At 40.7% G+C, this 25345-nt stretch overlaps 1 long non-coding RNA gene, 1 other non-coding gene and 1 pseudogene across 4 annotated transcripts in view; 2 read left to right on the top strand and 1 right to left on the bottom strand.

Moving 5' to 3' along the window:
- The window catches only part of LOC101335736 (CLN8 transmembrane ER and ERGIC protein), a 59864-nt gene extending 40882 nt beyond the window's left edge, over window positions 1-18982 (top strand). For all 3 annotated transcript variants that reach the window (XR_012329092.1, XR_012329090.1, XR_012329082.1), the window contains one exon: window positions 18729-18982. This is a non-coding gene — a transcript (CLN8 transmembrane ER and ERGIC protein). The remainder of the gene's footprint in view (window positions 1-18728) is intronic.
- LOC141277536 (uncharacterized) lies at window positions 4204-24347 on the bottom strand. The gene is made up of 4 exons (XR_012329098.1): window positions 23518-24347; window positions 20067-20177; window positions 15343-15499; window positions 4204-4655 (listed from the first exon to the last, which is right to left on the bottom strand). It is a non-coding gene; the product is annotated as an uncharacterized lncRNA (long non-coding RNA).
- Window positions 16870-16987, top strand: LOC117310079 (small nucleolar RNA SNORA70; annotated as a pseudogene).
- Window positions 24348-25345: the final 998 nt, after the last annotated feature.

Raw genomic sequence — 25345 nt, 5'->3', positions numbered from 1 at the left:
AATTACCTTAAACGTGAATGGATTAAATGCTCCAACCCAAAGACACAGGCTCGCTGAAAGATACAAAAACAAGATCCATATACATGCTGTCTACAAGAGACCCACTTCAGACCTAGGGACACATACAGACTCAAAGTGAGGGGAAGGAAAAAGATATTCCATGCAAATGGAAATCCAAAGAAAGCTGGAGTAGCAATATTTATATCAGATAAAATACACTTTAAAATAAAGAAGTTACAAGAGACAAGGAAGGACTACATAATGATCAAGGGATCGATCCAAGAAGATATAGCAATCATAAATATATATGCACCCAACACAGGAGCACCTCAATACATAAGGCAGCTGCTAACAGCTCTCAAAGAAGAAATCGACAGCAACACAATAACACTGGGGGACTTTAACACCTCACTTACACCAACAGACAGATCATCCAAACAGAAAATTAGTAAGGAAACACAAGCTTTAAATGACACGATAGACGAGATAGATTTAACTGATATTTATAGGACATTCCATCCAAAAACAGCAGATTACACTTTCTTCTCAAGTACACACAGAACATTCTCCAGGATAGATCACATCTTGGGTCACAAATCAAGCCTCAGTAAATTTAAGAAAACTGAAGTCATATGAAGCATCTTTTCAGACCACAACACTATGAGATGAGAAATCAATTTAAAGGGGAAAAAAAAACATAAAAAACACAGACACATGGAGGGTAAATAATACGTTACTAAATAACCAAGAGATCACTGAAGAAATCAAAGAGGAAATCAAAAAATACCTAGAGACAAATGACAATGAAAACACAATGATCCAAAACCTGTGGGATGCAGGACTTCCCTGGTGGCGCAGTGGTTGAGAGTCCGCCTGCCGATGCAGGGCACACGGGTTCGTGCCCCGGTCCGCGGAAGATCCCACATGCCGCGGAGCGGCTAGTCCCGTGAGCCATGGCCACTGAGCCTGTGTGTCCAGAGCCTGTGCTCCGCAACGGGAGAAGCCACAACAGCCAGAGGCCCGCATACCGCAAAAAACAAAAAACAAAAAGAAAACCCTATGGGATGCAGCAAAAGCAGTTCTAAGAGGGAAGTTTACAGCAATACAAGCCTACCTCAAGAAAAATCAAACAATCTAACCTTACACCTCAAGGAACTAGAGAAAGAAGAACAAACAAAACCCAAAGTTAGCAGAAGGAAAGGAATCATAAAGATCACAGCAGAAATAAATGAAATAAAAACAAAGAAAACAATAGCAAAGATCAATACAACTAAAATCTGGTTCTTTGAGAAGATAAACAAAATTGATAAACCATTAGCCAGACTCATCAAAAGGGAGTGGACTCAAGAAAATTAGAAATGAAAAAAGAGAAGTTACAACAGAAATACAGAGCATCCTGAGAGACTACTACAAGCAACTCTATGCCAAAAAAATGGACAACCTGCAAGAAATGGACAAATTTTTAGAAAGGTATAACCTTCCAAGACTGAACCAGGAAGAAATAGAAAATATGAACAGACCAATCACAAATAATGAAATTGAAACTGTGATTAAAAATCTTCCAACAAACAAAGGTTCAGGACCAAATGGCTTCACAGGTGAATTCTATCAAACATTTAGAGAAGAGCTAACACCCATCTTTCTCAAACTCTTCCAAAAAATTGCAGAGGAAGGAACACTCCCAAGCTCATTCTATGAGGCCACCATCACCCTGATACCAAAACCAGACAAAGATACTACAAAAAAAGAAAATTACAGACCAATATCACTGATGAATATAGATGCAAAAATCCTCAACAAAATACTAGCAAACAAAATCCAACAACACATTAAAAGGATCATACACCAGGATCAAGTGGGATTTATCCCAGGGATGCAAGGTTCTTCAATACATGCAAATCAATCAATGTGCTACACCATATTAACAAATTGAAGCATAAAAACCATATGATCATCTCAATAGATGCAGAAAAAGCTTTTGACAAAATTCAACACCCATTTATGACAAAAACTCTCCAGAAAGTGGGCACAGAGGGAACCTACCTCAACATAATAAAGGCCATATATGACAAACCCACAGCAAACATCATTCTTAATGGTAAAAAACTGAAACCATTTCCTCTACGATCTGGAACAAGACAAGGATGTCCACTCTCACCACTATTATTCAACATAGTTTTGGAACTCCTAACCACAGCAGAGAAGAAATAAAAGGAATCCAAATTGGAAAAGAAGAAGTAAAACTGTCACTGTTTGCCGATGACATGATACATAGAGAATCCTAAAGATGCCACCAGAAAACTACTAGAGCTAGTCAATGAATTTGGTGAAGCTGCAGGATACACAATTAATGCACAGAAATCTCTTGCATTCCTATACACTAATGATGAAAAATCTGAAAGAGAAATTAAGGAAACACTCCCATTTACCACTGCAACAAAGAGAATAAAATACCTAGGAATAAACCTACCTAGGGAGACAAAAGACCTATATGCAGAAAATATAAGACACTGATGAAAGAAATTCAAGATGATACAGAGATATACCATGTTCTTGGACTGGAACAATTAACACTGTGAAAATGACTATACTACCCAAAGCAATCTACAGATTTAATGCAGTCAAATTGCCAATGGCATTTTTTTACAGAACTAGAACAAAAAAATCTTAATATTTGTATGGATACACAAAAGACCCCTAATAGCCGAAACAGTCTTGAGGGGAAAAAACAGAGCTGGAGGAATCAAGACTCCTGACTTCCGACTATACTACAAAGCTACAGTAATCAAGACAATATGGTACTGGCACAAAAACAGAAATACAGATCAATGGAACAGGATAGAAAGCCGAGAGATAAACCCACACACTTATGGTCAACTAATCTATGACAAAGGAGGCATGGATATACAATGGAGAAAAGACAGTGTCTTCAATAAGTGGTGGTGGGAAAACTGGACAGCTACATGTAAAAGAATGAATTTGAACACTCCCTAACACCATACACAAAAATAAACTCAAAATGGATTAGAGACCTAAAGACCGGACACTATAAAACTCTTAGAGGAAAACACAGGAAGAAAAACCTTTGACATAAATTACAGCAAGATCTTTTTCTATCCACCTCCTAGAGTAATGGAAATAAAAACAAAAGTAAATAAATGGGACCTAATTAAACTTAAAAGCTTTTGCACAGGAAACCATAAACAAAACCAAAAGACAACCCTCAGAATGGGAGAAAATATTTGCAAATAAAGCAACTGACAAGGGAGTAATCTCCAAAATACATAAACAGCTCATGCAGCTCAATATCAAAAAAACAAGCCAATAAAAAAATGGGTGGAAGATCAAAATAGACATTTCTCTAAAGAAGACATACAGATGGCCAAAAAGCACATGAAAAAAAGTTCACCATCACTAATTATTAGAGAAGTGCAAATCGAAACTACAATGAGATACACCTCACACCAGTCAGAATGGGCATCATCAAAAAATTTACAAACAATAAATGCTGGAGAGGTTGTGGAGTAAAGGGAACCCTCTTGTACTGTTGGTGGTAATGTAAATTGACACAGTCACTATGGAGCACAGTACAGAGGTTCCTTAAACTAACAACAGAATTACCATATGACCCAGCAGATGTGGATGGACCTAGAGTGTCATACAGAGTGAAGTAAGAAAGAGAAAAACAAATGGTACAGATGAACCAGTTTGCAAGGCAGAAATAGAGACACAGATGTAGAGAACAAACAGACGGACACCAAGGGGGTAAAGGATGGGTGGAATGAATTGAGAGACTGGGATTGACATATATACACTAATATGTATAAAACAGATAACTAATGAGATACTGCTGTATAGCACAGGGAACTCCACTTAGCTGTACAGCAGAAACTAACACAACGTTGTAAAACAACTATAACCCAATCTAAAAAAAAAAAACTTACAACGAGGTATCACCTCACACTGGTCAGAATGGCCATCGTCAAAAAGTCTATGAACAATAAACGCTGAAGCGGGTGGGGGAAAAGGGAACTTCCTACACTGTTGGTGGGAATGTAATTCATTTGGTGCAGCCACTATGGAAAACACTATAGAGGTTTCTTGAAAAAACTAAAAAGAGAACTACCATATGATCCAGCAGTCCCACTCCTAGGGATATATCCAATGAAAACGATCATTCAAAGAGATACATGCACCCCAGTGTTCACTGCAGCACTCTTTACACTAGCCAAGACATGGAAGCAACCTCAATGTCCCATCAACAGAGCAATGGATAAAAAAGATGTGGAACATACATACAATGGAATATTACTCATCCATAAAAAAATGAAACAATGCCATTTACAGCAAAATGGATGGACCTAGAGATTGACATACTACGTGAAGTCAGACAAATCTCATATGATATCACTTATATGTGTAATCTAAAAAGATGATTCAAATGAATTTATTTACAAAACAAAAACAGTCCCACAGACTTTGAATACAAACTTATGATTACCAAAGGGAAAAAGTGGAGGGGTGAGAGAGAAACTAGGAGTTTGGGATTAACATACACACACCACTATAATTAAAATAGATAATCAATGAGGACCTACCGTATAGCACAGGGAACTGTACTCAGTATTCTGTAATAACCTATATGGGAAAAGAATCTGAAAAAGAATGGATATATGTATAACTGAACTGCTTTGCTGTACACCTGAAAGCAACCCAACATTGTAAATCAACTATACCTGAATATAAAATAAAATTTAAATTAAAAAGAAAACAAATGCCCCAAACCAAATTATTATTTACTCCTTCCTCTGATATTGTTTTATCCTTTCTGCTTATAAGTTTAGATAATTATGTTGTTTTACCTTCAGTAGCAATATTTTAGTTGCAGGTAAAGTCATTCCTATGTGAAATAGTACGTAATACATGCACGTTTGGAATGAACATTATTCAACACATTCTGCTGTTACTTACAATTAGCAATTTATATTTTAATGTTGTAAGTAGTTGTGGAGTTTAGTCATTTATGTACATTGAATTATTTACTGTCATTAAATAAGTATCTTTTTTCTTTAGTGGCTCAAAATATAGCTTTGTAAATAAAAAAGACACAGGGTGGCTGCCTAGATTAAGAAAACAAAGCTCTTCAATATGCCGTCTACGAGAGACTCACTTCAGGGTGAAAGATGCGATGCACAGAGACTGAAAGTGAGGGGATAGGAAAAGATTTCACGCAAACAAAGAAGAAAGCAAGAGTAGCAATACTCCTGTCAGGCAGAACAGTCATTAAAACAAAGGATGAAAAGAGACACAGAAGAGCATTATATAATGATAAAGGGATCAATGCAAGAAGAGAATATTTGTTAACAAATACACACCCAATATAGGATCACCTAATCTATATAAAGCAAATACTGACAGACATGAAGGGAGAAATTGACAACAGGAGTAGACGAACACCCCAGTGACATCAGTGGGCAGGTAAGACCAAAAAAAAGTCAAGAAGGCAATCGTAGTCTTAAATGACAGAACAGATCAGTTGGACTTAAATGATATCCATAGGATATTACATCTAACAAAGCAGAATACAAATCCTTTTCTTAATTAATTAACTAATTTGTTTAATTAATTTTTTGTGTGCATTGGGTCTTTGTTGGTGTGCCCAGGCTTTCTCTAGTTGCGGCCACCGGGGGCTACTCTTCATTGTGGTGTGCGGGCTTCTCATTGCAGTGGCTTCTCTTTTTGCAGAGCACAGGCTGTAGGCACGCAGGCTCAGTAGTTGTGGCTCGCCGGCTCTAGACGCAGGCTCAGTAGCTGTGGCACACAGGCTTAGCTGCTCCATGGCATGTGGGATCTTCCCGGACAAGGGATCAAACCTGTGTCCCCAGCATTGGCAGGTGGATTCTTAACCACTGCGCCACCAGGGAAGTCCCACAAATCCTTGTTGAAGTGCACATGGATCATTCTCAAGGATAGAGCACTTACCACATGACAAAATAAGCCTCAACAAATATAAGAGGATAGAAATAATGTCAAGCATTTTTCCCACTATTACATCAACTGAAGAAAAAATGGGAAAAGAACAAACATGTGGAGACTAAACATGCCTCTAAAAATAATATCAGTGGGTTAACAATGACATCAAAGAGGAAATAAAATACCTGAAGACAAATGAAAATAAAAACATAACTACAGGGCTTCCCTGGTGGCACAGTGGTTGAGAGTCCGCCTGCCAATGCAGGGGACACAGGTTCGTGCTCCAGTCTGGGAAGATCCCGCATGCCGCGGAGCAGCTAGGCCTGTGAGCCATGGCCGCTAAGCCTGCACGTCCAGAGCCTGTGCTCCGCAACGGGAGAGGCCACAACAGTGAGAGGCCCGCGTACCGCAAAAATAAATAAATAAATAAATAACTCTACAAAATCTATAGGATGAAGGAAAAGTAGATCTAAGAGGGAAGTTCATAGCAATATAGGCCTCCAAGAAACAAGAAAAATCTCAAAACGACTTAACCTACCACCTAAAAGAATTAGGAAAAGAACAAAGCCCAATGTGAACAGAAGGAAGGAAATAAAGATCAGAGGGGAAATAAAAGATTAATGAAACAAAGACCTATTTGAAAGGATAAAATTGATAAACCTTTAGCCAGACTTACCAAGAAGAAAAGAGAGGACCAAGTAAACAAAATAAGAAAGGATCAATAACTGACACCACAGAAATATAAAAGAAAATCACATTACTATGACTAGTTATATGTCAACAAATTGGACAACCTAGAAGAAATGGACAAATTTCTAGAAATCTACAGACTGTGAAGACTAAGTCAAGAAGTAGACCATTTGAACTGATCACCAGAAGTGAAATTGAATCTGTAATAAAAATAAATAAATAAAAACTTCCAGCAAACAAAAGTGGGCTGTTTCACAGGGGAATGCTACCTAGCATACAAAGAACTTCTATCTATCCTTCCGAAACTCTTCCAAATAATTGAAGGGGGAGCACTGCCAACATCATTCTATGAAGCCACCATCATCCTGATACCAAAACCAGACAAAGACACTACAAAAGAAGAAAATTACTGGCCAATATCTTTCATGAACAAAGATGCAAAAATCCTCATCAAAATGTCAGCACACAAAATCCAACAATATATAAAAAGGGTCATATACCATTCTCAATTTGGATTGAGAATGAAATTCTCAATTTGGATTCATTCCAGGGTTGCAAGGATGGTTCAACATATGTGAAACGAAAACAAAAACACCAGTGTGATACTCCACACTAACAAAAGGAAAGACAAACCACATGATCATTTCAGTATTTTCAGAAAAAGCATTTGATAAAATTCAACATGACAAAAACTCTTACCAAAGTGGAGAGGGAACATGTCTCAACATTAATAAAAGTCATTAAAGCAAACCCACAGCCAATATAATACTCAATGGTGAAAAGCTGAAAGCCTTACTGCTAAATTCAGGAACAAGACAAGGATGCCTACTCTCACCACCTCTATTCAACATAATATTGGAAGTCCTAGGCACAGCAAATCAGATATGAAAAAGAAATAAAGGGTATCCAGATTGGAAGCAAAGAGGTACAACTGTCCCTATTTACAGATGACATGATACTGTGTATCAAGAACCCTAAAGTTTCTCCACCTAAAAACTATGAGAACTAATGAATTCAGCAAGCTTGTTAGTATACAGAAATACATTGCATTTCTATACACTAATAATGAAATATCAGAAAGGGATGTTTTTTTAATCCCATTTAAAAGTCACACTAAAAAAAAAAAAAAACCCTAGCTGAATAAACTTAACCAAGGAGGTGAAAAGCCTATATGCTGAAAACTATATAAAACATTGATAAAAGAAATGGAAAGAAACCCCATGCTCTTGGAGTGGAAGAATATTAAGATGGCCGTAAAACCCAAAGCAATCTACACATTTAACTCGGTCCCTATCAAAATACTAAGGAGATTTTTTCACAGAACTGGAATAATCCAAAAATTTGTACAGAACTACAAAAGACTATGAATTGCCAAAGCTATCTTAGAAAAAAGAGCAAAGCTGGAGGCATGACCCTCCCAGGCTTCAGACTATACTACAAAGCTACAGTAGTCAAAGCAGTGTTGTAGCGGCAGAAAAACGGACAGAGCAATGTCACAGAGAAGAGAACCCAGAAATAAACCCGTGCCCCTACAGTCAATGAATCTACAAAGGAGACAAGAATATATGATGGGGAAAAGATCGTCTCTTTCAACAAGTGGTTCTGGGAAAGCTGGACAGCCACATGTAAAAGAAAGATTATTTTTATATGTGGTGTGAGGGAACATTCTAAACTCAAAATAGTTTTAAGACCTAAAAGTAAGACAAAACCATAAGAGAACATAGGAACACTCTGACATAAATGGTAGCACTATTTCTTGAATCAGTCACCTAAGGCAAAAGAATTAAAGCAAAACAACAACACATAATAATAATAATAAAGACAAATAAGACCTAATTAAATATAAAAGATTTTGCACAGCAAAGTAAGCCAGCAACAAAACGAAAACACAACCTGCTGAATGGGAGGGACTGTTTGCACATCATGCACATCAACAAAGCGTGAATATCCAAAATACACCAACAGCTCATACAACTCAATACCAAAAAAAAATCCAATCAAAAAAATGGGCAGAAGACTCAAATAGACATTTTTTCCAAAGAAGACATATGGATGGCAAATGGGCCCATGAAGAGATGCTCAACTTTGCTAATCAATAGAGAAATACAAATCAAAACTACAATGAGGTATTACCCCAAATCAGTCAGAATGGCCACCATCAAAAAGTCTATAAATAATGCATGTTGGAGAAGTTACAGAGAAAAGGGAGCCTAAGTACCCTTTTCATGGGAATGTAAGTTGGTGCAGCCACTATGGAGAACAGTACAGAGGGTCCTCAAAAAACTAAAAATATAACTGCCACGTGATCCAGCAGTTCTACTCCTGGGCATATTTCCGGAAAAAACAACACCAATTTGAAAAGATACGTGCACCCCAATGTTCACAGCTGCACTATTTACAATATGTAAATAGCCAAGGCATGGAAGCAACCTAAATGCCCATCGACAGAGACATGGATAAAGAAGATGTAGTACATATATACAATGGAATATTACTCAGCCATAAAAAAGAATGAAGTAACGCCACTTGTAGCAATATGGATGGACTTACAGAATATTACGTTTAGAGAAATAAGTCAGAGAAAGACAAATACTATATGGTATCACTCATGTGTGGAATCTAAGAAACACAAATGAATGTATATGTAAAACAAACAGATTCACAGACAGACTTCTAGAAGACAAACTTAGGTTACCAAAGGGGAGATGGAAGCAGGGAGAGACACATTAGGGGTAAGGGAGTAACAGATACGAACTAGCAGATAAAAAAAATAAGCAACGAGGATTTACTGTATAGCACAGGGCACTACACTCATTATCTTGTAATTTGTAACAGTACAATCTGTAGAAACGCTGAATCTGAATCACTATACTGTGTACTTGAAACAATATTGTAGAACAACTATACTTCAATAGAAAAAAGAGGACCCATGCCCCAGAGTGGGTGGCCCACAAATGAGAGAAGAGTTACAACTGCAGAGGTGCTCCCCAAGGAGCAAGGGGTCTGGGCCCCACATCGGCTCCCCAGGCTGAGGGTGCCGCACCAGGAAGACAAGTCCCTAGACCACGTGGCTTTGGAGGCCAGTGGGCTTGCTTTCAGGAGACCCCGAGGGCTGTGGGGAAGAGACTCCACTCTTAAAGGATGCACACAGGCTCTCACAAGCTCCAAGACCCAGGGCAGCAGCAGCGATCTGAAGGAACCTGGGTCACACCCACCTGCCGATCATCTCATCCTCCTGGAGAGGCTGGGGGCTCACCCTGGGGACACAGACACTGGCAGCCACCATTTGGGAGGCCAGTGTACCACATGGACACTCACTGGCAACCTGCACTGTGGAATCCTCCCTCTAGCTTCTCAGCTTCAGGACCCAGCCCCACCCCTGCCCAATAGCCTCTAGGCACCAGTACTGGGATGCCTCAGGCTACGCAGTGAGCGGGCAGGGGCACAGCCCCACCCAGCAGACAGGCTTCTTTGAGAAACCCCAGCCCACAGCCACCCCTGGACATGCCCTGCCCACCAGAGGGCCCAGGACCTTGCCCCACACACCGGAGCACAGGCACTAGACCAGGGAGCCCCAGGCCCTGCAGTCAGAGATCCTGGGACTCAGCCCTGCCCACCAGCAAGCCTAGTCCAGCCTTGAGGCCACCCTCACCTACCAGTGGGCGGACACCAGCCCCAGGACAACTGCAGCCCCGCAGCCTGCTGTGACAGGACCCAGCCCGCTGACCAGCAGGCCAACACAAGCTTCAGGACCCCTGGACCCCACCCATAAGCAGTCTGACACCAGCTACTGAACCCCTGGGCCCTGCAGCCAGCTCCCAGGACCTGGCACTGCCCACCCGTGAGCCAGCACTAGCCCGGCGTGCCCCTGGGGATTCTGCAGCCAGCCACCTAGTGACCTGGCCCCACCGACCAGAATGCGGCAGCTCTGTGCAAGGCAGGGCCTGGCAACCAAATGGATGGGGGCTGGCCATGCCTACCAGGGCACCCTCAGTAGTCAGACCACCACAGCAGTAGGACCTATGCAGCCCTCACTGGGGGAACCACTAAAGCATACAGCTCTGGCGACAGGAGGAGAGTGTGCTTCTGGGGCACACAGGATGCCTCCTACAGAGCGCCACTTCTCCAAGGGCGGGAAACATAACCAACCACCAGATGCGTAGAAGTACAGCGATTCAGGCAAGATGAAGTGACAGAGGAACATATTCCAAATGAAGGAATGAGATAAAACCCCAGAAGAAAACCTAAGTGAAGTGGAGATAAGCAACCTACCTAAGGATAAATGATCACAAAGCTGATAGAAGAACTCAGGAGGAGAATGCATTAACGGAGCAAGAAGTGAGAAGTTTTAAAGAGTTAGAAAATATAAAAAGCCCAACAGAGATGAAGAGTGTAATAACTGAAATGAACACAGTAGGAGAAATCAACAGACTGATACAGAGGAACGGATGAGTAAGCTGTAAGACAGTAGTGGAAATCACTGATGCTACAGAGAAAAAATAAGAAATGACAGTATAAGAGACTCTTGGGACCTCAGATGCACTAATATTTACATATAAAGGTCCTAAAAAGGGAACAGAAAAAGGGGCAGAGAACACTTTTGTAGAAATAGCTGAAAACTTCTGTAACCTGGGAGAGGAAACAGACATCCAGGTCCTAGAAGCACAGACAGTCCCAAACAGGACCAACCGAAGGAGGATCACACCAAGACACACTGTACGTAAAATAGCAAAAATTGGAGCGAACGTTAAAAGCAGCAAAGGAAAAGCAACAGGTAACAAGGGGACTCCCGTAAGGCTATCAGCTGACTTTTGAACAAACTCTGCAGGCCAGAAGGGAGGAGTACAATATATGTAAAGTGATAAAAGGGAAAAACCTACAACCAGGAATACTCTGCCCGGCAAGACTTTGATTTGATGGAGAGATCAAGAAATTTACAGATGAGCAAAAGATAAAAGTTCAGCACCCCCAAACTAGCTTCACAAGAAATGTTAATGGGACTTCTCTAAGCAAAAAAAGAGAAGGCCACAACTAAAAACAGGAAAATTACAAACGGAAAAAGCTCATCAGTAAAGGCGAATATTTAGTAAAGGCACTAAATCATGTACAAAGCAAGTAAGAAAGTTAAAAGTCAGTTTAGTGTGATCATCTACAAAACAGACGTAAGATATGACAAAGATAGTAATCGTGAGGCGAGTAAAAATGCAGGATTGATAAAATGCGTCTAAAATTAAGTGATCAGCAACTTAAAGTAATCACACGTGAATATTACTATATATAACCTCATGGTAATGATAAACCCTAAATCTATAATGTTACACAAAGATACAAAGAACAGAGGAAATCTAAACACTAAAGATAGTCATCAAATCACAAAGAAAAGGAATTTTAAAAACCACAAAAACAACCCCAAAACAATTAACAAAATGGCAATAAGTACATACATATCAATAGTTACTTTAATGTAAATGGACTAAATACTCCAATAAGACAGAGTGACTGAAATGGATACAAAAGCAAAACCTGTATATACGCTGCCTACAAGAGACTCGCTTCAGATCTAAACATACAGACAAAGTGAGGGGACGGAAAGTGGTATTCCATGTGCACGGAAATCTAAACAAAGCTTAGGTAGCAACACTTATCAGACAAAAGAGACTTCAAAATGAAGACTGTTACAAGAAACAAAGAAGGACATTATATAATGCTCATGGGGTCAATCCAAGAAGATACAACTGCTGTAAATATATATGCACCCAACATAGGAACACCTAAATATATAAGGCAAGTATTGAGATAAAGGGAGAGATTGACAGCAGCACAGTAATAGTGGGGGACTTTTCAACACCACTTACAATCAGCGGACAGATCATCCAGATAGAAAATTCAATAAGGAAACACTGGCCTTAAACGACACATTAGTTCAGATGGACTTGATATGTACATATTTAGAATATCCCAAAAGCAGCATACAGTAAGTCTCCTACACATGAACCTTCAAGATGTGAACTTTTAAAGATGCAAACATACACTCGCATGTCCAATCACATGTTAGTTCACGTCTGGCGTGCATTGTCACATGCGTGCATCCTCTACAAGTGGTTGTGCTTTTGTGTAGTTTACTATACAGCATAGAGTACAGTAGGTACAGTACCTTTATTTCAAGCCCAGGATGCCGGAAGCAAGCGTAAAAGCAGTGGTGATGTAGCTGGTACTGCTAAGAAGCGCCAAGCGATAACAACTGAAACAAAAGTGAAAACAATTGAGAGAGTGGAGCAACAAGAGGAAGAAGAAGTAAGTGAAGAACCAAAGAGATTCACGAGTCATGAAATGGCATGGGGGCTTTATCTGAGGAGGCACTGTTAGTGTTTGAGGCACAGGACCCGAATGCAGAATGGTAGACAAAGGTTGCAGCCACTGTTCAGAATGTAATTCCATGCTACCGTGTCACCTATGATGAGGAAAAAAGAGCTACTACCCAGACATCACTGGGTCTTTTTTTCAAGAGGGTAGACAGAATTGAATCCAGCAAGGAACCAGAACGTGTGGCATCAACGTCAGGGGTGAGTGAAATGGCAGCTCGCCCTCTGTCTCCTATTGCTGACGATCCTTCAGCTCTACCATCTCCCACCTCCTCTCCCTCCTCCAGTCAGTAACTCTTCTCGCCTGTTCACTTGATGCCAGCCCCTGTATGCCAGCTGTTGTGCTGTACTACTGTACTTTTCAAGGTATTGTACTGTTAAAAATTAAAACATTTTTAATCTTGTTTGGTTTTATGTATTATTTGTGTGAAAAGTATTATAAACCTATTACAGTACAGTACTATATAGCTGACTGTGTTAGTTGGGTACCTAGGCTAACTTTGTTGGACTTACAAACAAATTGGACTTACAAATGCACTCTCGGAACAGAACTCATTCATGTGTAGGGAACTTACTGTACACATTCTTTTCAAGTGCACATGAAACATTCTCCAGTATAGATAACATGCTAGGCCTCAATACAAACCTCAGTAAGAAAATTGAAATAATATCAAGGATCTTTTCCAACCACAATGCTATGAGACTAGAAATCAACAAGAAAACTGCAAAAAGCACAAACACATGGAGCCTGAATAATATGCTACTAAACAACCAATGGGTCACTGAAGAAGTCAAAGAGTAAATTAAAAAAATACCCGGAGACAAATAAAAACAAAAACACAATGATCCAAAAATCTATGGGGTGCAGCAAAGGCAGTTCTGAGAAGGAAGTTTTAGGGATACAAGTTTACCTCAGGAATCAAGAAAAATCTGTAACAATCTAACCTTACACCCAAAGGAACTAGAAAAAGAATAAACAAAACCCACATTCAGAAGGAAAGAAATCTTGAAGATCAGAGCAGATATAAATGAAAAAGAAAACAGAAAGATCAATGAAACGAAGAGCTGGTTTTTTGAAGAGAGAAACAAAATAGATAAACCTTTACCCAGACTCAATCAAGAAAAAAAGGGAGAGGGCCCAATCAGTAAAAATCAGAAGTGAAAAAGAAGTTACAACCGGCACCACAGAAATACAAAGGATCGGAAGGAGACTACTATGAGCAACTATACACAGTGAAATGGGCAAACTGGAAGGAATGGACAAGTTCTTAGAGATGTACAAAATCTTGAGACTGAACCAGGAAGAAACAGAAAGCACGAACAGACCAATTACCAGTGGCGAAACTGAATGAGTAATTTAAAAACTCCCAACAAACAGAAGTCCAGGACCAGATGGCTTCACAGGTCAATTCCACTGGACTTTCAGAGAAGAGTTAATACCTACCCTTCTGAAATCATTCCAATAAACTGCAAAGGAGCACTTCTGAACTCATTATATGAGGCCACCGTCACCCTGATACCAAAACCAGACAAATCGAAGAAAAAACAAAGTTACAGGCCAGTAACACTGATGAACATACATGCAAAAATCCTCAGTGAATTAGCAGCTGAATCCAGGAATACATTAAAAGGATCGTACATCATGATCAAGCAGGGATATAAGAATGGTTCAGTATCCACAAATCAATGTGATACACCACATTAACAAATTGAATTAAACCCATATTATCGCAATAGATGCAGAAAAAGCTTCTGACAAAACTCAATAGCCATTTATGATAAAACCTCGAAGTGGGTATAGAGGAAACATACCTTGACATAAAGGCCATATAAATAAGCCCACAGCTAACATACTCAATGGTGAAAAGCTGAGACATTTCTTCTAAGATCAGGAACAAGACAAGGATGTCCTCTCTCGCCACTTTTATTTAGAAGTCCTAGCCACAGCAATCAAAGAAAAAGCAATAAAGGGGATCCAAATTGGGGAAGAAATAAAACTGTCATGTTTCCAGGTGGCATGATACCACACATAGAAAACCCTAAGACGCCACTAGAAAACTACTAGAGCTCAATGAATTTGGTAAGGTTGCAGGGTACCAAATTAATATACAGAAACCTGTTGTATTTCTGTACACAAACAAGCTTATCGGATGATGGTACAGACGAGCAGACACACATACAGCGGCTCTTCAAGCAATTCTGTGTAACCGTATTGGAGACGCTGGATTTATTATATCAATAGCATGATTTCTGTTTAATTTACATGCGTGAGATCTGCAACAAGTCTTCATACTTGACCTAAGGCACTCAAACCTACCTTTAATAGGACCTGTACTAGCTGCAGCTGGAAAATCCACCCCATTTTGGTCTCCGCCCTTGACTCCCTCGGCAATAGAAGGTGCTACCCGTTTCAGCCTTTCTCCCCTCAAGCACAACAGTTGTAGCAGGTATTTTCCTCCTCATCCTCTTCTCCCCTTTAACAGAAAAGAATGAGCTTATTCAGACAATAACACAATGCTTAGGGGCTAGTACTGCATTACTTACAGCAATATGCACTCTTACCCAAAAGGATATTAAAAAAATTGTCACTTTCTCCACTTCAAGCCAGTTAGGCCTTATAATGGTAACAACCGGTATTAACCAGCCTTATCTAGCATTCCTCCGTATCTGCACACACACACCTGTTTTAAGGCCATATTATTTATATGCTCTGGGTCTACTATTCACAGCCTAAACGATGAACAAGACATTCGAAAAATAGGGGGCCTAATCAAAGCAATACCCTTTACTACAACAGCCCTCGTTATCAGAAGCCTAGCCCTAACAGGAATACCTTTCTGTACTGGATTTTATTCTCAAGACCTAATTATCAAGACTGCTAATACGTCTTATACCAGCCGGCTGAGCCCTGCTAATAACCCTAATCACCACATCCCTCACAGCTGTTCACAGTACTCATTATCTTCTTTGAATTATTCGGACAACCTCGCTTTCCCACCTTAACTTTCATGAGCGAAAGTAACCCATTCCTAATCTATTCTATCAAACGCTTATTAACGGGGAGCATTTCGCGGGGTTTATCATCTCCAACAATACTCCTCCAGTAACAGTCCCTCAATCACCTATACCCTACTTCGTAAACCAGCTGCCCTTGCTGTAACTATCCTCGGCTTGACTCTAGCCCTCGAACTTAATCTTACTTCTCAGAACTTAAAATGTAAGTATTTCTCAGACATCTTCAAGTTTTCCAACCCCTCAGGATACTTTCCCACTCTCACACACCATCTAACACCCTACTGGAACCCGTCAACAAGCCAAAAATCAGCATCTTCTCTCCGAGACTTAATTTGACTAGAAAGCATTTTACCAAAAACCACCTCCCTTATTCAAATAAAATTCTCTACATTAGGATCAGAACAAAAAGGCCTAATCAAGCTATATCCCCTCTCACTCCTCACAACCCTCGCCCTGAGCACGATTCTAGTTACGAGTAACCTCTATAATAACCCCAACACGAATAAGCAGTGATCAACCAGGAACAATCGCCTGCCAAGAAGCGCAGCTGTACAACGCCACAATTCCCACAGCCTCTTCCTAAAACACCAGACTCACCACCCGTATCATAAATTACTCAATCCCCTAGCCCACTAAACTGAAGTACAGTTTCTACCTCCTCATCTTTCAAAACATAAAACACCACTGAAAACTCTATTAGTAAGCCTGAAATATACCCAAGACAGTCTTATTAAGAACCCACACTTCTGGGTACTGTTCAGTAGCTATAGCTGTCGTATTACCAAACACTACCAACATCCCCCCTAAATAAATCAAAAGTACCATTAATTTTCAGCCAGTTAAGCCAACTGTGCCCTTTTCCCCGTGGGGGCCCGGCGTGCACCTCCTCAGTGGTACGTGCAGCCTGTTGCCTGTACGGGTTGTCCTCAGGGACGCTGGGTTCAGCCCTTTCCAGTGGACACTCGTGACTGGAATGCTGTCCCCAGGTCTAGGCTGCAGACAGGGATGCGAGGTGCCCTTGGAGAGCTCCAGAGCACAGTGGCCAGGGTCCACGATGGCCAAGTCATCATGCACATCCACACCAAGCGCAGGACAAGGAGCTTGTGACTGAGGCCCTCTGCAGGGCCCAGTCCACGTACGTGCTCTGGCCTCCAGAAGATCTACGTCTCCACGAAGTGGGGACTTACTAAGTTTACTGCGGATGAATTTGATGACATGGTGGCAGAAAAGTGGCTCATCCCGGATGGCTGTGGGGTAAAATACAGCCCTAGTCATGGCCCCTGGACACGTGGCGGGCCTTGCACTCAGGAGGGCCTTGGCGCCATCCCCTCCTTAATCAGGCGCACCAATACATCCTACTTTCCTGCTTTTTTTAAAAAAGAAAAAACCATTAAATCTAAAAATGAACCACCAAAAGTCAACACAGTCCCACAACCAGCACCACCACCCAGTCAGTCCAAGCCCTCCAGAGACAGGGGAAGGTTTTGAAGAAAACCCCATAAAATCACAAAGGACTCAAAATAAATACATTGTATCATTATTCTTACGTGGAATCTAACCATGGCCAATGACATGCAAAATCATCATTGTTATTCAACTGTAAGAACACTAGTGACCAACATCTGAAAATCACACCCATTAATAAAAATCATCAACAGTACATCCATTGATATTCCAGCCTCATCAAACATTTCATCATGATGACATTCTGGCTCCCTGTTGGGTATCTTTGATTTTACAAATCTTAACAGGCTTGTTCCTAGCAATACATCACAATGTCAGACACAATAACTGCTTTCTGATCAGTGACACCCATCTGCCGTAAATCAGAGAAGAATCATTCGGTATGTACATGCAAACGGAGCTTCCGTATTCTTCATTTGCCTACTTATTCATGTAGGACGTGGGCTATATTATGGGTCCTGTGCTTTTCTAGAAACATAGAAGATCAAAACTATCCTATTTACAGTGACAGCCACAGCATTCATAGGCTAAGTATCACCCTGAGGACAAATACCGTTTTGAGCAGCAACAGTTCTTACCAGCCTCCTCTCAGCAATCCCATTCATCGGTACAGCCTGTCGAATGGATCTGAGGCTGCGTCTTGGTAGACAGAGCAACTCTACACAATTCTTCACCCTCCCTTTTATTCTCCCATTCATCGCTGCAGCACTAGCAGCCATCCACCTACTATTCCTTCACGAAACAGGACCTAATAACCCCAAAAGAATCCCATCTGACATGGACAAAATTCCATTTCACCCCTACTATACAATTAACGACATTTTAGGTGTTTTATTACTAGTTCTAGCATTGATAGTATTAGTCTTATTCTCACCCTACTTACTAGGAGACCCCGACAACTACACCCCAGCAAATCCTCTCAATATACCACCTCACGTTAAACAAGAATGTACTTCCTATTTGCATACACAATCCTACAATCAATCCCCAATAAACTAGGAGGAATACTAGCCCTAATCTTTTTGATCGTAATCCTAGCATTTATCCCAATGCTCCACACATCCAAGCAATGAAGCATAATATTCTGACCCCTTAGCCAATGCCTGTTCTGAATCCTAGTGGCAGACCTATTCACACTAACATGAATTGGAGGACAACATGTAGAGCATCCTTTCGTTATCACTGGACAACTAACATCTATTTTATACTTCTTTCTAATCCTAGCACTAATGCCAGTAACCAGTATTGCGGAAAACAATCGCCTGAAATGAAGAGTCTTTGTAGAAGATACATCATCCTGGTCTTATAAGCCAGAGAAGGAGAACAACCACCTCCCTAAGACTCGAGGAAGTAGCTCCAGCTCCACCACCAGCACCCGAAGCTGAAATGCTCCTTACACTATTCCCTGAAACTTTGGTCATGGGCCATTTACAAAATTGAGTACTATTTCAGTATTAAAGTGACCTCATTTTACAATAAACTAGTGTGTACTTCGTGCATATCTGCATCACCACATCAATACATACATACATGCCGTATCATACATAATACATTTTATGTATAATCATACATTTACCCCGTGCTTATAAGCATGTAATTGTATTATTGATATTACATAGAACATATACATTGTCAATCGTGCATAGCACGTTAAGTCAGATCAATTCAGGTCAACATGCATATCATATCCGATAGATCACGAGCTTAATCACCAGGCCGAGTGAGACCATCGATCCACTTGGCAGGTGTCCCTCTTCTCGCTCCAGGCCCGTGATCTCTGCAGGTTTCTATTGATGAACTTTATCAGACACCTGGTTCTTATTTCAGGACCATCTCACCTAAAATCGCCCATTCTTTCCTTTTAAACAAGACTTTTTTTTTTTTTTTTTTGCAGTACGCAGGCCTCTCACTGCTGTGGCCTCTCCCGTTGCGGAGCACAGGCTCCGGACGCGCAGGCTCAGCGGCCATGGCTCACGAGCCCAGCCGCTCCACAGCATGTGGGATCTTCCCGGACCGGGGCACGAACCCGCGTCCCCTGCATCGGCAGGCGGACGCTCAACCACTGCACCACCAGGGAAGCCCTAAACAAGACATCTTGATGGACTAATGACTAATCAGCCCATGCTCACACATAACTGTGGTGACATGCATTTGGTACTTTTTAACTTTTAAGGGATGCTTGGACTCAGCTATGGCCATCTGAGGCCTTAACTCAAATAAATTGTAACTGGACTTTAATTGAACATCATTTACCAACATCATCAACCATTAAGCTGCTGTTCAATGGTTACAGGACATAAGATTACACGCACGTGTGCAAGTAGAGTTTAACCACCTACCCAAAATTAAACAGACGAGAAAATAACCCAAACGCACTGTTGACCTTTTAAAAAACGCACAACATGAGAGTTGCGAGTTAAGTTTTATTTGAGACAAAATGAGGACTGCAGCCCAGGAGACAGCATCCCAGATGGCTCTGAGAGACTGCTCCCAAGAGGCAGGGGGAAGGTCAGTATATACGTGACTCTGGTGCAGGGGGAGTACCTGCAATCAAGCACATACTTTTTACTGAAGGTTTCTGCTGGTCTTGTGCAGGTTACTCTGCTGGTCTTGTGCAGGTTACTCTGCTAGTCACGAAGAGCAGACGTTGCCATGAAGGATTTTAGTGCTTTTCTAGATGTAAAGAGACACAAGAATTGGGCTCATAAAATGGGCTCCTGAAAACATCTAACTATCTGAAGACCTGTTCTGCCAGTTCTTCCCAGCACAGAGAGCCTCGTTCCAGCTCTCCACCTTGAACTCCTTTCAGGGGGTGCTGAAAGGGAGAGCTGCAGCAGCACAGGATTTACTCCTTGTAGAGGTCGATGGCCAGTGCCAATTTGTCATTAACAGCACCAATAAACTACTTAGATATTCACCACTTATATAAACAGACATCTCCCTAGATCCAGTAGCCATTTTAATCAAAATTTTAATACTAAATCTGACATAAGCCACATAAAATAATCACATAAATATTAGTCCATCACATACGTCAACTTGTTAATGTAGCTTAAACCCTAAAGCAAGGCACTGAAAATGCCTAGATGAGTTCATTAACTCCATGAACACATAGGTTTGGTCCCAGCCGTTCTCGTTTTTAATAAAATTGCACATGCAAGCATCCACGCCCCGGTGAGAATGCCCTCTAAACCACTGAGATCGAGAGAGGCAGGCGTCAAGCACGCTAACACCAGCAGCTCACAGCGCCTCGCTTAACCACACCCCACAGCAAACAGCAATGGTAAAAATTAAGCTACAAATGAAAGTTCGACTAAGTTATATTAATTAGGGTTGGTAAATTTCACGCTAGCCACCAGGGTCATAGATTAACTCAAATAATAAGAGATACGGCATAAAGCGTGTTAAAGAGTAATGCAAAATAAAGTTAAGTTTTAATTAAGCCATAACTCAAATGAAAGTAGATGAAGACGACTTTACTATTTCCTGATAACAGAGCAGCTAAGACCCAAACTGGGATTAGATACCCCACTATGCTTAGCCCTAAACCCAAATAATTACAAGAACAAAATTATTCGCCAAAGTACTACTGGCAACAGCTTCAACTCAAAGGACTTGGTGCTGCTCTACACCCCTCTAGAGGAGCCTCTTCTATAATCGGTGAACCCCAATAAACCTCACCAACCCTTGCTAGTTCAGTCTATATACCGCCATCCTCAGCGAACCCTAAAATGGCATACAAGCAAGCATAACAATTATACATAAAAACGTTAGGTCAAGTTGTAACCTACGGGGTGGGAAGAAATGGGCTACATTTTCTGTATCAAGAACATATTTTCGTCACACGAAACTTTTTATGAAATTTAAAAACCAAAGGAGCATTTAGTAGTAAATTAAGAATAGAGTGCTTAGCTGAATAAGGCAATGAAGCACGCACACACCGCCCGTCATCCTACTCAAATATAATAACTTCCTATAATCTATCAGCAAATACTAATCATATGCAAGGAGACAGGTCATAACAAGGTAAGCATGCTGGAAAGTGTGCTTGGATAAATCAAAGCATAGCTTAAATAAAGGACCTGTCCACCCAGGAGATTTCATATCCCATGAATGCCTTGACCTAAAGCTAGCCCAACACCCCTCCCATTATATTAGCATAAGCAGATTAAACATTCACTCAACACTTAAAAGTATAGGAGATAGAATTTAAATTACCCTCTGGCGCTATTGAGGAAGTACCGTAAGGGAATGATGAAATATTAAAAGTAATAAAAAGCAAAGTTTACCCCTTGTACCTTTTGCATAATGATTTAACTAGCAAAAATTTAACAAAGAGAACTTAAGTAACCCAAAACCAAACAAGCTACTTATGAACAGTTTATTAGAACAAACTCATCTATGTGGCAAAACAGTGAGAAGATTCGTAAGTAGAGCTAACAAGCCTAACGAGCCTGGTGACAGCTGGTTGTCCAAAAAAAGAATTTCAATTCAACCTTAAAAAGTACTAAAAACCGTTTTAAGTGTCTTTTTGTTTGTTTGTTTTTGCGGTACGCAGGCCTCTCACTGTTGTGGCCTCTCCTGTTGCGGAACACAGGCTCCAGACGCACAGGCTCAACGGCCATGGCTCACGGGCCCAGCTGCTCCGCGGCACGTGGGACCCTCCCGGACCGGGGCACGAACCCGCGTCCCCTGCATCGGCAGGCAGACTCTCAACCACTGCGCCACCAGGGAAGCCCCGTTGTAAGTTTTAATGTATTCTTAAATGTTAGTCTAAAAAGGTACAGCTTTTTACAAATGGATACGACCATAACCAGAGAGTAAAAAACAAACACCACAGCTGGCATAAAAGCAGCCACCAATTAAGAAGGCGTTCAAGCTCAACAATAAATATATCCCAATACCAACAATAAACAAATCATCTCCTAGTCTTACTACTGGACCAATCTATTAAGTTATAGAAGCAATACTGTTAATAACAGTAACAAGAAATATTTCTCCTTACATAAGTTTATATCAGTAACTAATAATATGCTGATAATTAACAGTAAATAAATACAACTCAGCACTAAATTATTAACTACACTGTTAATATAACACAGGCATGCACCAAAGGAAAGATTAAAAAAAGTAAAAGGAACTCGACAAACACAAACCCCGCCTGTTTACCAAACACATCAGTTCTAGCATAACCAGTATTAGAGGCACTGCCTGCCCAGTGACAACTGTTAAACGGCCGCAGTATCCTGACCGTGCAAAGTAGCATAATCATTTGTTCTCTAAATAAGGACTTGTATGAATGGCCACACGAGGGTTTTACTGTCTCTTACTTTTAATCAGTGAAATTGACCTTCCCATGAAGAGGCAGGAATAACAAAATAAGAAGACCCTATGGAGCTTTAATTAGTTAATCCAAAAATATATAATTAAACCACCAAGGGATGACAAAATTTCACATGGGTTAACAATTCTGGTTGGGGTGACCTCGCAGAACAAAAAAGCCTCCGAGTGCTTAAAGTCTAGACTCACCAGTCAAAACACAGTAGCCCTCATTGATCCAAAAACCGATCAACGGAACAAGTTACCCTAGAAGTAACAGCACAATCTTATTCCAGAGTTCATATCAACAACAGGGTTTACAACCTCCATGTTGGATCAGGTGGTTCTGAAGAACCTAGGGGCAGGACAGGAATAAAGACGCAGACGTAGAGAATGGACTTGAGGACACGGGGAGGGGGAAGGGTGAGAGAGTGGCATGGACGTATATACACTACCAAATGGAAAATAGCTAGCTAGTGGGAAGCAGCCGCATAGCACAGGGAGATCAGCTCAGTGCTTTGTGACCACCTAGAGGGGTGGGAGAGGGAGGGTGGGAGGGAGGGAGACGCAAGAGGAAGGGGATGTGGGGATATATGTATACATATAGCTGATTCACTTTGTTATAAAGCAGAAACTAACACACCATTGTAAAGCAATTATACTCCAATAAAGATGTAAAAAAAAAAAGTCCTACCTGATCTGAGTTCAGAGCGGAGTAATCCAGGTCAGTTCCTATTATATGTTTCTTCCAGTATGAAAGTACAAGAGAAATAAGACCCACTTCACATAAGCATCTTAAAATAATTAATGATATAATCTTAACTTAATTAACAAATACAAAATAGCCACCCTAGGCCAGGGTTTGTTAAGGCAGCAGAGCCCAGTAATTGCGTAAAACTTAAACCTTTATTACCAGAGGCTCAAATTCTCTCCCCAGCAAAATGTTTATAATCAACATCTTAATGCCTATTATCCCTATTCTTTTAGCCATAGCACACCTAACACTAACTGAACGAAAAATTTTAGGTTATATGCAACTCCGAAAAGGGCCAAATATCATGGGACCATACGGCCTATTACAACCCATTGCAGATGCAGTCAAGTTATTCATCAAAGAACGGCTACTACCAGCTACATCCTCCATCTCCATACTCATCATCGCCCCAATCCTAGCTACCCCTAACCGTACGAGTCCCCCTACTCCTTCATTAATAGAAGCCTGGGAGTGTTATTTATACTAGCTACATCAAGGCTGGCTGTATACTCTACGTGATCCCGATGGGCTTCCAACTCAAAATACACACTAATCGGGGCCCTACGAGCAGTAGCACAATTTCCTATGAAGTAACACCAGCAATTATTCTTTCATTGGTTCTCCTAATAAATGGATCTTTCACTCTTTCAACCCTCATCACAACACAAGAACAATTATGATAATTTTCCCATACGACCACTGGCTACAATATTTCTTTCCATTCTAGCAGAAACTAATTGAGACCCCTCTGACCTGACAGGAGAATCTTGATCTTGCATCAGGTTTCAATGTAGAATACGCAGCAAGCCCATTCACTGTGTTTTTCCCAGCAGAAGATGCCAACGTTATTATGATAAATATCTTCGTGACAATCTTACTCCTAGAAGCATTCCACAACCTATACATACCAGAACTCTATACCACCAATTTTATCATCAAAACACTATTACTGGGTTTCCCTGGTGGCGCAGTGGTTAAGAATTCGCCTGCCAATGCAGGGGACACAGGTTGGAGCCCTGGGGTCCAGGAAGATCCCACATGCCACGGAGCAACTAAGCCCATGCGCCACAATTACTGAGCCTGCACTCTAGAGCCCGTGCTCCACAACAAGAGAAGCCACCGCAATGAGAAGCCCATGCATCGCAACTAGAGAGAGCCGGTGTGCAACAAAGACCCAACACAGCCAAAAATAAATAAAACAAAAATAAATTTTAAAAAAACCTACTATTAACAGTCTCCTTCCTATGAATTCAAGCATCCTATCCTCGACTCTGATATGATTAACACATTTACTCTGAAAAAATTTCCTACCACTAACGCTAGCCCTATGCATATGACCCATCTCATCACCTATTATAATATCAAGCATCCCTCCACAAACATAGTATGTCTGACAAAAGACTTTGATAGAGTAAATGATACAGGTCTAAATCCTCTTATTTTTAGGATCATAGAAATTGAACCTACTTTTCAGAATTCAGAATTTTTCGTGCTTCCATATTACACCATATTCTATAATAAGGTCAGCTAAATAAGCTCTTGGGCCTCAAAAATGTTGGTTTATACCTTTCCTGCACTAATTAATCCCATCATCTTTATTATCATCTTAACAACCATTATCCCAGGAACTATAATAACCAGCTCCCACTGATTATTAATCTGAATCAGCTTCAAAATAAATATACTAGCCATTATTCCCATTATAATAAAAAGAATTTAACCCATGAGCTATAGAAGGATCCACTAAATATCTTCTAACACAAGCTGC

The sequence above is a fragment of the Tursiops truncatus genome, chromosome 21 (assembly GCF_011762595.2).
Source record: "Tursiops truncatus isolate mTurTru1 chromosome 21, mTurTru1.mat.Y, whole genome shotgun sequence".
NCBI classification, from domain to species: Eukaryota; Metazoa; Chordata; class Mammalia; order Artiodactyla; family Delphinidae; genus Tursiops; species Tursiops truncatus.
Note: the sequence above shows the minus strand (reverse complement) of the source record. Positions and strands in the feature narration are given on the sequence as shown.